This window comes from Lepidochelys kempii, chromosome 18 (genome assembly GCF_965140265.1).
Source record: "Lepidochelys kempii isolate rLepKem1 chromosome 18, rLepKem1.hap2, whole genome shotgun sequence".
NCBI lineage: Eukaryota > Metazoa > Chordata > Testudines > Cheloniidae > Lepidochelys > Lepidochelys kempii.
Window position 1 is genome coordinate 19,628,062 of NC_133273.1, and position 12,311 is coordinate 19,640,372.

Genomic DNA, 12,311 nt, shown 5'->3' on the forward strand with positions numbered 1-12,311 from the left:
AAAATTGCTTGGTGCTTTATTAAACTGAATGTATTAACAGGAGGGCATAGGCAACAGACATAGCATGGAAAGAAAATTGCAATGATAATGATTTTATATAGATAGTGACTTTTACAGTAAAGGCTCTCAAAGCACTTTAGAAACTCTATGAAGGCCATAGGAATCACAGCTGATATAAAGCCACTTCTGGTATGAAGTACAGAACCGCACAATAATTTAGGGCTGGAAGTGAAGAACACTGCATGAAATTGAAATTACAGGGGGAATTTAGGTGGCAGGATGTTATTACTGAAGCTGGAATGTGGCCAGGACACCTGGGTTAACACCCTACTCTTGGAAGAAGTGCTGTGAGACTCTTACTAATCTATACTAAAGATAAGCAACATTTAAAAACAAAAATGGGCCATTCAGCACCTGAGCTCCAGTTTTAATTGTCCCTTTTAGTACGGCCTCGAAGTGTGGAAAGAAATATGTAGTCACAACACAAAAAGCTGGGAAAGATAGCTTTTCAACCCAATCCCCTGAGAGAAGTATAAAGTACAGCACAGCACCAATTAGCAACGTAACGCAGCATTTAAAGTGTATTCTTCTAACACTCAGAGCTGCTGTGTGATCCTGCACCAAGTGCACACAGATTTCACATTACCTGGAATGAAATGTCCTTTCACACATAATGTCAGGATGACTGCAGAAGGTGAGAGGCAGACCAGCTGAAAGTCTCTATGTAAAGGGAAAAAATAGGGATGATGTGCGGTAGGGGGTCTTCCATTGACCACCAAATCAGGATGAGGAGATGCATGAGGCATTTTTAAAACAAATAACAAATCCAATACACAAGACCACGTAGCATGGGAGGAATTTAACCACCCAGACATCTCTTGGAAAATTAATATGGCAAAACACAACATTTTCAATAAGCTCCTGGGATGTATTGGGGACAACCTTTTGTTCAGAAAGTGGAGGAACTAACCAGGGGACCACCATTTTAGACTTGATTCTGACCAACAGGGAGGAATTGGTTTAGAATCTGAAGGTGGAAGGCAATTTGGATGAGAGAGATCATGAAATGATAGATTTCATGATTCTAAGGAAAGGAAGGAGTGAGAGCAGCAAAATAACAACAATGGACTTCAAAAAAAGACTAACAAACTTAGAGAATGGGTAGCTAAAGTCCCCTGGGAAGAAAATCTAAGGGATAAAGGAGTTCACGAGAGCTGGCAGAGTCTCATGGAGACAATATTGAAAGCACAGCTGCAAACTATACCACTGTGCAGGAAAGATAGGAAAACATAGTAAGAAGCCAATATGACTCCATCAGGAGCACTTTAATGACCTGAAAATCATAATGGAATCCTACAAAAAGTGGAAATATGGACGAATTATTAAGAAATACAAACGAACAGCACAAGCATGTAGGGGCAAAATCAGAAAGGCTAAAGCACAAAATAAGTTACACCTAGCAAGGAACATAAAAGCCAATAAGAAGGGGTTCTTTAATATATTAGGACAAAGAGAAAGATGAAGGAAAGTGTATATCCTCTACCTAGTGGGGAAGGAGAGTGAATAGCTGATGACAACAAGAAGGCTGAGGTGTTTAATGCCTGTTTTGCTTCAGTTTTCACCAAAAAGGTTAAAACACATCTCGAAGAACACCAGTTACAAAAAAGGTAACTGTCTTTTCTTCATTGAGTGCTTGCTCGTGTCCATTCCATTTGTAGGTGGAGGTGGGTAGGAGTTCATAGACATGTCGATTGCAACACAGCTCTGCCAAATCCAGTGGCATCTCTTGCTTGCTGGGTGATGGCGTAGTGCATCGTGAATGTGTGTACCGAAGACCACGTTGTGGTCTTGCAGATGTCCTGGATAGGGACATGCGCCAGGAAGGCCGCCGAGGACGCTTGAGCCCTAGTCCAGTGGGCTTTCACTATAGGCGGCAGCTCGGCCTGAGCCAGCTCATAACAGGTCCGGATGCAGGTGGTGATCCAATTCGAGATCCTCTGCGAGGACACCGGGAGACCCTTCATCCTGTATGCTGCTGCGATAAAGAGCTGGGTCGTCCTGCTGAAGGGCTTGGTGCACTCCAGATAGAACGGTAGGGTGTGCCAGACATCCAGACTGTGTAGCTGCCTCTCTTTATTGGTGGAGTGTGGCTTCGGACAGAACACAAGGAGAAAAATATCCTGGTTGACATGAAAAGGGGACACCACCTTAGGCAGGAAAGCTGGATGAGGTTGCAGCTGGACCTTGTCCTTGTAGAATACCATATATGGAGGCTCCAAAGTGAGGACCTTAATCTAGCATCCCGCCTCACCGAGGTAATGGCTACAAAGAAAGCAACTTTCCACGACAGATGGGAGATGGAACAAGACCCCCATTGGCTCAAAGGGTGGGACCGTGAGCCTAAAGAGAACCAGGTTGAGGTACCATTGGGGAACTGGGTACCAGACTGGCGGGAAGAGCCTCTCAAGGCCCTTTAGGAACCAGTTAGACATCTCATGCGAGAACACTGATTGGCATGGACATGCGGGTGGAAGGCTGATATGGCTGCCAAGTGCACCTTCATGGAAGAAAGCGTGAGGCCTTGGTGCTTTAGGTGGAGCAGGTAATCCAGGATGGACTGCAGAGACAACCGGGTTGGGGAGATGCTACGCTCTGACACCCAGCAGGAGAACCTCTTCCACTTTTCCAGGTAAGTCGCTCTGGTGGGGGCTTTTCTGCTTTCCAAGAGAACCTGCTGTACCTGACTAGAGCAGGCCTGTTCCTCTGGGTTCAGCCACGCAGCAGCCAAGCTGTGAGGTGAAGAGAGGGAAGGTTCGGGTGTAGGAGCCGACTGTGGTGGTCCAGGTGGCTGGGCAGTGGCCATGAAGCAGCCCCAGCCAGGTCCATGAGTGTGCCGAACCAGTGCTGGCGAGGCCACGCCAGGGCGATCATAATGACTTGAGCCTTGTCCCTTTTGATTTTCGATAGGACCCTGCTGATCAGCAGAATAGGTGGGAATGAGTACATCAAATCCTCCGCCCCTGACAGGAGACAGGCATCGGAGAGGCTGCCCCCGCTGAGGCCTTGGAGAGAGCAGAACTGATGACACTTCCTGTTCTGTCTGGTGGCGAACAGTTCCATGCGGGAAGCCCCCCAATTCTGGAAGAGTGCCCAGACAACCTCTGAGTGGAGTGACCACTCGTGATAGGAGGAAAAGGACCTGCTGAAGCGATCTGCTAGCGTGTTTTGGACACTGAGGAGATGTGAAGCTTCCGGGTGGATCGCGTGCTGGATGCAAAAGTCTCATAGGAAGAGTGCTTCCTGACAGAGAGCCAATGAGTGGGCTCCCCTTGGCCTTTTCACACAGAACATCGAAGCCATGTTGTCTGTCAAAACCTGCACTACTTGACCGGACAACTGAGGCAGGAAGACACCGCAGGCCAGGCAGATGGCTCTGAGCTCCCTGACGTGTATATGTAATGCCAGCTCCTCTGGAGACCACGTCCCCTGGGTCCACAGCATACCGAGATGTGTTCCCCAACTGAGGTCAGAGGCAGCTGATATCAGGGAGACCGTGGGCCATGGACTGTCGAATGGCACTCCTTCCAGCACCAACCTTGGGTCAGTCCACCACTGCAGAGAGGTAAGTACCTTCAGCGGGATGGTGATGACCTTGTCCAGGTGATCTCTGGACGAGGAATTGAAGGGGCTGCAGTCTGAGCCTCCCATGGCAGATGACGTAAGTGCATGCTGCCATGTGACTGAATAGTCTGAGGCAGACCCGGGCCATGGTGAGGTTGAGAGGAGCAAGCTTGCCGAGGCAAGGAGACGTTCCAGCACCGTCACTGGCAGTAAAAAGGAACTGAGGGTGGGGGGAGCCGGCAGCACCCCTTATACGGCAGCATACGCGTGCCACTCCAGAGGACGTGGATATCATGGATATCACTGAGGGAAAAACTTCCGGCACTGGTGTATGTGGCAAGCACACACACCTCCAACAGAAGGGACATGAGCAAGCACTGGAAGAAGAACAATCAGTTTGTAAGGACCTAGAGGATAACAGGGTTAAAAAGAATAGCCAGCACAAATATTTTAAGCTAGATCCAAAAATACTGCTCCCCGCTGCCAAGTCATGGAACTCAGAGTCAGAGCCCAACATGCAGACACACTGTTACAAGGCAAAATACAAAGAAGCAACAAATACAGCAACATACCCTCTCCCTTGCCTTTTAATTCAGTGTGAGATGCAGCTGTAAGGGCCAACGCCCAACAGCCAAGTTTGATCCACCATATATTCAGGAGCAAATGCACCATCCCCTGATATTTTAGTTGCTTATGCTGCTGGGGCTGAGTCCTTCGTAATGCAGATTTCTTATCATTGCCCTTATAGAATAATTCACATTTAACCCCAAAAGGTGAGGCACTTGGGCATTTACATTAATAAAGAGGGTTGAATTGTACCTTGCCCTGCACAGTTACAATGGGGAGCTGGCGAGCACAGAAGACTTACTCTGTATCCCAGTGTAAGCTCATCGGTGCCATGCAGAATCCTGTCACAAGCACTCCCTGACAGACAGAGTGGCTGGCTAGAGTACCAGTGGCACTCCGAAGACCTCAGGGGGTGTGGCCAACTAGGCTGGGTACGGTCAGGCCATACCCTAAGCACCTGCCACCTGCTGGGGAGGAAGAGTTCATCTTGCTAGTTTCTGGAGAACCTATAAGAGCTGCTGCTAAGTACACTCCACTGGAACCCCCTGAACCATTCTTTCAGCGTCAGGGCAGGCAGTATGACTTGAACCTGTGCTGACTGTTACAGTTCTACCTTCTTCAAAATTCTTACTGAAGTAGAAAACCGGATGTAGGCCTTTAATATGTTGATGGAAGTTACACATGAATGTAGAGGAGAAAATAAACTTGTGTATTCTTTTACCCTTAAAGCAGATGTAAGACTTTAGAGGCCAAATTTTCAGCTTGGCTTCAAAGCATCCACTGCTCATACAAAATTTCAGAGATGCACATGTGTAAAGCAGGAAATTAGGCATATGTAACAATTTGTTTGCTTGCAGTATAATATTCAAGTACAAGGGGTCTTTGTGTGAACCCTGGTAAAGAAGGGAATGCAATCTGCATGCAAACCTATTTGTTTGTGTCTGCAGTTGTAACTGCATTCATGAACAAACAACCCTTGGTTAGAAAGATCTGTGATTTAATATATCACAATAGCCCCCACTTCTTTAATAGATTCACAGGTTCCAAGGTCAGAAGGGACCATTGGGGTCTGACCTCCAGTATAACACAGGCCATGGAACCTCCCCCCCCAAATTCTTTTAGAAAAACATCCATCTTGATTTAAAAATGGTCAGAGATGGAGAATCCACCACAACCTTTGGTGAGTTGTTCCAATGGTTAATTACTCTCACTGTTAAAAATTTAGGCCTTATTTCCAGTCTGAATTTGCTAGCTTCAACTTCCAGCCATTGGATTGTGATATACCTTTCTCTGCTAGAGTGAAGAGCTCATTATTAAATTTGTTTCCCATGTAGGTACTTATAGACTGTAATCAAGTCACCCCTTAACCTTCTCTTGGTTAAGATTGAACTCTTGGAGTCAATCATTATAAAGGCATATTTTCTTTATCCCTTAATCATTCTTTTCTGAACCCTCTCTAATTTATCAACATCCTTCTTGAATTGTAGCCAGTACTGGACATGGTAGCAGGCAGATACAAGAGTAAAACAATCTCCTTATTCCTACTCGAGATTCCCCTGTTTATTCATTCAAGGATCGCATTAGTCTTTTTGACCATAGCATTGCACTGGGAGCTCATGTTCAGCTGTTTATCCACCACAACCCCCAAATCTTTTTCAGTTACTACTTCCCAGGATAGAATCCCCCATCCTGTATATACGGCCTACATTCTTTGTTCCTGGATGTATGCATTTACATTTAGCCACATTAAAACACATACTCTTTGCTTGCACCCAGTTTACAAAGTGATCCAGATCCCTCAGTTTCAGTGACCTGTCCCCTTAATCAATTACAACTCCCCCAATTTTGGGGCCACCTGCAAACTTTATCAGTGACGATTTTATGTTTTCTTCCAGGTCATTACTAAAAAGGTTAACTGTTGTAGGGCCAAGAAATTATTCCTGCAGGACCCCAGTAGAAACACATCTAATCCATGACATTGAGTATCCCAGTAAAAAATTGGAGACCATGTCTGAAAATTCAACTTTAAATGTTATAAAAACTCAGAGTAGACAAACAGACAGAAAGATAGAGTAGGTTCTTATGTGGTCCCCCATTGCATATGATCAGAGTGCCTTCCAAGAATTTAAAATGATCATTCCTATCTACCATCCATTCCTAAAAATTAATATTTTAAATGCATTTCTCCAGCCTTATGCATTAATAAAAGTGTGTTCTCTCCAGCTACGGAGAAGCTGTAAAACTTTAATTTTGACAGTATATCTTTCAAAGTACACAAATATTATATATTCCCCCCAAATGCAGCAGCTTTGCAGTCAAATAATATGCACCACAGCTTGCCTCTAAAATAATTTTAAAAAATATCACAGAGGATACGATAGCCTTTGAAACATTGTACAAATACCAAGCACGAACATTTTACATGTTGAAGAACTGCCCCAATACATTAGAAAAGTTTTTCCATGTAAGGAACAATCTTTAAATATTTACACCTTAAATAAATTACACCTTAAAGCATGTTTTGTTGACCTCTCAGGATCTAGTATAAAGCTGTGATCCCTCAAAGACGTGCTTTACTCTGTGGCCCCACTGACGTCAATAGGGCTAGTCTCACAGGGCATAAAGTTAAGCTTGATCAGAAGCCTTTAAAGGATCATGGCTGAAGACTGCACCAGCACTGCCGGTTGGTTTTTGTTTATTTGAACACAGCTGTGCCTTTAGCAAACATTCCTGCAATAGCCACATTGTTTGAAATTCAGCTCTCATTAATTGAAACTAAGAAGCATAACAAAATTTCTAGGGAATTATTAGTGTGTGTTGGGCCCCAGCCCCATCCTTCTCATACACTCTATATGTATAGTATTAGAATTGCATGCTATTTCCATGTGCATGACCGTCAGGACAATGTTATTTTCAAAAACTGTTCCTTGGTGTGGTATTAATTGTAAATGCATAACAATGGGCACTGGACAGTTGGAATGCATTTTTCCATGGTTAAGGAAGCCCTTAGATCAGTTGTGTTTTCATTAAATATTCTTTCCATATTTCTATTTGCAACTTTCATTATTTCCCTTTTATTGCTTACATACATACATACACATTATGTTCCTTTTACTCTTTCTCCTCTTTATCCTCCAAAAAAAAAAATCTGCCCATAAAAGGTCTCAAAAATGTTCTCAATGTAGAGTTGGAGGAAAGAGGCTGCATACTTAGATGTACCCCAGGCACCAAGGCTGAGGGAAAAGGAATCCTCTACTCCAAGACATATAACAATGGATCCAAAAGCCCTGCCTGTCTTCATCGCTACTCCAGAGTGCAGGAAGTCCCAGAAGACCACAGACCCAGAATTTGCAGAACGCTGTGCTAGGTTCTACCATTCGGGACCCACACCAGTGTACCAGTTCCAGAGCTGCCATAGCCCTCTGTGACCATGGGCAAAGAAGAGCAGGTTTTGCCCTATAACAATCATTAAAGTAATAACAGTTTCTCCACAGACTTCCCCACAAACCTCAGTTTAAGTGTACTGAAATCTAACAGCTATGTGATGGGTTGTTAACCCCAAACTTGCCTGGAAAGGGTTAATGTGGATTGAGAAGGGGGCTAAATAACCTGGCAGGCCATAGCTAAGAGAAGTCAGGTGGCTAAGTAATTCCCTGAATGAGTGAGGGAGCCCCGCTGATGAGGAACAAGCTGGGCTGGATTTATAAAGGCAGGAAACTGGCAGGAGTGGGGGCTCATGGGAAATGGACTGAAGTCACTCCCTGCAAGCAGGGAGGAAGGTTTTGGTCTACAGAGAGTAGTCTGCAGTTGGGAGTGCCAGATGGCAAGGAAAGGGCTCAGGGAAAGGCAGTAAGGTCCAGGATGGAACAGACCTTGACTGCTGGCTAGAGGGTCCCTGAGCTAAAACCCAGAGTAGAGGGCAGGCTGGGTTCCCCTGCCAGCCACTGAGGGAATGGCACTATGAGACAGAAAATAGGAAGACTGCCCAGGATTGTTGAAGGAAGACTTTGGTACCCCAGAAGGGGAAAACACATATAGTGACCTGGCCAGAGGACCAAGTCACAAAGAGGAGGCTGCAGCACCCAGAGTGAGAGAGGGACCAGGGAGAGATGCAGACCAGGGAGAGATGGCATGCAAACGCGGGAGTGGGCATTGACCTCGAGAAGCTAATCCCCAGAACGGCCAGTAGGAGGTGCCATCCTAGCGGTGATTGGAGCACCTTGTCACAAGCTAGAATGAAATGTCAGATTTTTCAGACTATATGCGGAACCTTATGGCAAGTGTTACTATACTGATGGTTAAGATTAAGATTTTGTCAGGGGTATTTTTAGTGAAACTCAGGGAGAGGTCGTGGGCAATAAACAAAAATGAATGGAAGCCTGTGACCAGTCCCTATTACTAAAAATAGTGTGTGGGGATGAGGGGGACTAACAAACGGGGGTGCCGGTGGCTGCTCCAGCCCTGGCAGCTGGCTGCCGGCCGCTACTCCAGGCCTGCCGCTGTGGCGTAGGCTGAAGCCCAAGGAGCCATGGAGGTCTGTTAAAATCACAGAATCTGTGACCTCCGTGTCCAAATCATATCCTTACCAATGGTTGTCAAATGGTTTAATTCTGTGACCCATTCAGAAAAAAATATCTGTATGGTATCGCTCTACTCAGTGCCCAGATCGCTCCTGGCTTGGGTTCTCAAGTTTTTCATTCTGTGGAGTACCAGAAATGATATCCTGCCCTGCAGCTTGAGAAGATGCACATTTTTAACAGCGAAGGTCATTAACCAACTATTGGAACAACTTACCTAGAGAGGTGGTGGATTCTCCATTACATGAAGTCTTTAAATCAAGATCAGTGTTTTTCCTAGCTTAAATAGAAATTATGGGCTTGATTCAGGAATTACTTGGTGAAATTCTCTGCCCTCTGATATGCAGGTGGTCAGATTCGATGATCATAATGGTCCCTTTTGGCCTTAAAAATCTATGAATTTATGAATCTATGAAAGGCTGTTAGATTTTGTTGTATACAAATCTTCCCCTCCTTTATTTCTCCTCCCATCTGTTCTGAAAAATACAATGACATTTGAAACAGGGAAAAAATAATACAATATCACAACTCTCTATCTGGAATTTGTTTGTTTTAAAGCACTGCAAAGCAGTACAGTATAAAATGTCTTTGCTACTTTTTAAAACCCATCTAAACACAGTGTGGGAAAATATAGGAGGCAGTGTATTCTATAATATCATACAAAATCAGCCCCATTCATTTCAATGGAATTCTATATATGGTGAAAGAAAGGTCATTTCTATGTTGTGGAGTGTTTTCTTGACAACAGTGAAGCACAGAGCCCTGAAATACATATGTATACCCTGGATGTATAAAAAGTATGCATTTGCTATCTTAGCAATTTTTGTCCTTGAGATCTCTTTACATTTTACTGTTTATCCTATCTCAGAAGCTTCTGTTAGTGCAGAATGCATCAACTGGCCTGCTTAGAGTAACCAACTGCTGGAAGAATGACATTTCTGGATACATGGACATTGTCCTAGTTCCCCACTGGGTACAATTCCCTATCTGGTGGAGACATGGCTATGTAAGAGACTGTAGATGAAATCCTAGCTTGATTGGTGTCAATGGCAAAACTCCCATTTATTTCAATGGGGTAAGGATTCAACCTTGCACCTCTTCCTATGCACACCTTTGTGGCAGCAGAGATCAGGTCTTGCTGACAATCCCTGAGGTTGAAAGGCAGGGTATCCTCGATGGAGAGTCTTTGGCTGCAGAACTCACTCCCCCTGGTGGTACATCAGAGAGACCAAGTTATTTTGGTCTGGTGCACGGCTAATCCTTTTAGCCAAAACTTCCCTTGACCAGATCAAAAACTATAAAGGCACTTTCTTCTTTTGTTTGTTTTTTTCTCATTTTGGGGAGTGGGAGTGGGCAGGTGGCTCACAAGGAAAGGGTTAGTTCTGTTATAAATTGTGGGCAGTTATATATGAACATTTTCCTTCCACATGTGATGTTTCCAGGTGCCATGTAGTTGAGCATGTTATTTATTACTAAACTAAAAATATAAGACAGTCTCAGTTGCATTAGGTATATACCAGCAATGCTTAGGAGTCTTCTTCAGAGCATGCAAGCCTTTATGCTGACAAGTACTTAAAAACCATTTAAAATTTCTTTGGCACAAGCTTTTTCTCCCATTTTTGGTCTCCACTGTTTCATTGGTCATATATATATATATATACATATGGGTGTGAGAGTATATAAATTAGAGATGTAAAAGATAGTGTTTTGGGGCCATCTAGTCGCTCATCCTACATTGGGCCAGCATAGAATTGTTTCTTACATCAAATCTTGTAGTACTTTGCCCCGCCCAACCTAAACATATGCACAATTTTTTTGCATGAACAGTCCCATAGATTTCAGGGGGGCTACTCTTATAAGTAAAGTTAAGCACATGAATTAGCGTTTTCTGGATCAGTCTCCAAGAGCCCAGTCCAGGTGCACGCCAAATGCTCTGAACTCCCATTGATATCAGATCAGGGAGGAGTGGGTCCCAAACAACTCAAATTCTGAGTTTCTTCAGATCAGTCTCCTGTACTGAAAGCAACTGCATTTGCTACTAATTTCTGAGCTTTAAAAACATCAATGTGAAGCACAGGATAACTGCACACAGACAAAAAGGGTCTTTAATCAGGTCATGATGGTACAGATACAAATATTTTCAAACCATAAAGAAGATGAATGGAATTTATGAATGAATTATTGCAGCTCCCCAAGAAATCACTTTAAACCACCATTAATAATATAACTTTTCTTACACAGAATTATTCTTGGTTTATAAAGACAGGCTTTGTAACCTCCTTACTCTTTAATAGAAACTGCAACAATTAATATAAGCTATTAAAGTATCTACAAATTAGCCTTCCTATGTGATTCTCTCTCTTTTCAATGGACATTTTTGTGGATCATAAATAACAGTAAAATTATCATAAAAGCTAATACTACTGTACTTAAAGAAAATCATTATGTAAAGGTTTATGAATTTTTCAGCTATTAATAGACATAAGTTAATGGGTCATAGGTTTTCCAGAATATGATACCTGATATTTTTTCATCAATGAAACTTTCAGAGATGCAAAAACCTTCAGAGGTCACCAACTTCAAAAATGAAAAAGAAAGTTATAGCTTGGTAGTAATGAGTATAAAAATGAAATAGACACATGAAAGAAAATATCGCAGATGACAACGATCCTTTGAGTAGACGAGTCAAATCAGGGGCTGAAATCTGTGCCGTCAACAACAGAATCAATAAAGTCAGAATTATAATATGCAAGATCAATCAGATAAGTTTTGAAACAGCTATTCTTTTGTGTATTTTTAAATTCACAGATACATAGATTTTTAAGCAGAAGGGACCATTATGATCATATAGTCTGACTTGGTGCAATTGAGCTATAGAATAATTTAGACAGACATCCAATCCAGGTTTAAAGACCTCCAGGTGATAGAGAATTTACCACAGCCCTTGGCAATCTGTTCCAGTGGTTAATTACCTTCACTTTTGAAAACGCACATCTTTGATAACAGAACAGTAGTTAATAAAAATTCGTCTTCCATTTCATCACTGAGTCCCTGTGCCTGGGAAGCTTTAAGCATAGAACTGCAGAAACATCTTTCACTTTCAGCAGAAGAGTGAGAGTACTAGGATAGCAGCAATCTTTTTGGTAAACACTCACAAGAATAGTTTTTATATATGGATACGATAATAAATATGTGGTTTTTAAAATTAAAAATGCAACTATTTATAGCATATGAAAAAAAAGTCTCTCCCATCTTTTCCAATCCCAGTAAGACGCTTTCTCAATCTTTACCCTCCAATCAGGAGATCATAATGTGCTGCCTCCTGCCACCCTACCAACGCACCTTGGACACCAAGGACCAACTCCATGGCTTGTGTAAATAGGTCTACCTCCATTGATTCAACTCAGCTAGACTGATTTACATCAGCTAAGGATCAAGCCCCAAGAGATCAGGAGATCATGAGATAGCAGAATACATTGCTTATTCTACTTAACTGTGGTTGAAAGGGCGAGCATCTCTTCAAATGCGGATTTCCTGGTCTATCAC

At 43.1% G+C, this 12,311-nt stretch overlaps 1 protein-coding gene across 1 annotated transcript in view; it reads right to left on the reverse strand.

Moving 5' to 3' along the window:
* Positions 1–12,311, reverse strand: part of MORN1 (MORN repeat containing 1) — a 270,992-nt gene that overhangs the window by 164,837 nt on the left and 93,844 nt on the right. The gene's annotated exons all lie outside the window — the stretch shown is intronic.